The sequence below is a fragment of the Eimeria mitis genome, genomic scaffold (assembly GCF_000499745.2).
Source record: "Eimeria mitis Houghton genomic scaffold, Emh_scaff408, whole genome shotgun sequence".
NCBI classification, from domain to species: domain Eukaryota; phylum Apicomplexa; class Conoidasida; order Eucoccidiorida; family Eimeriidae; genus Eimeria; species Eimeria mitis.
In genome coordinates this window covers 18,732-19,444 of record NW_013572411.1, presented here as the reverse complement: position 1 = coordinate 19,444, position 713 = coordinate 18,732, and positions in this window count along the sequence as shown.

Genomic DNA, 713 nt, shown 5'->3' with positions numbered 1-713 from the left:
TGTTATACAGAGACAGTAAGTAAGGTCTCAGCAGCAACAGCAGCAGCAGCAACCAGTGCTGCTGCTCCTCATCTTCCTGCTCCTGCTGCTGCTGCTGCTGCTGCTGCTGCTGCTGCTGCTGCTGCTGGTGTTGCTGTTCTTGCTGCTTATCGTGCTGCTGCTGCTGCTGCTGCTGCAGCAGCAGCAGCAACACCATCACCAGCAGCACAAAGACAGTAGCAGCAGCTCCACAAACCCCAGAACCCGCAGCAGCAGCAGCACCACCACCACTACCACCACCACCACCAGCAGCAACAGCAGCAGCAGCAGCAGCAACAGCAGCAGCAGCAGCAGCAGCAGCAGCAGGAGGTTGTTTGTGTGTGCAGTATACGAGGATATCTAAGCCGAAGGGATTTATTAGATATGCGGAGGAGACAGCATTTCATACAGACACTGCAGCAAACGGTATATCCTTTTTGTCTCCTTTTTGTCTCCTTTTTGTCTCCTTTTTGTCTCCTTTTTGTCTCCTTTTTGTTTTCTTTTTGTCTCCTTTTTGTCTCCTTTTGTTTCCTTTTTTGTCTCCTTTTTTGTCTCCTTTTTTGTCTCCTTTTGTCTCCTTTTTCGTCTCCTTTTTTGTCTCCACTCTGCTGGTTGTTGTTTCCTGCTTGTTTTTCCTTTTTTCTTTTTATTTTTATATTGCGCGTTCATAGTTTCCTTGCTGCGGTGTATGTACA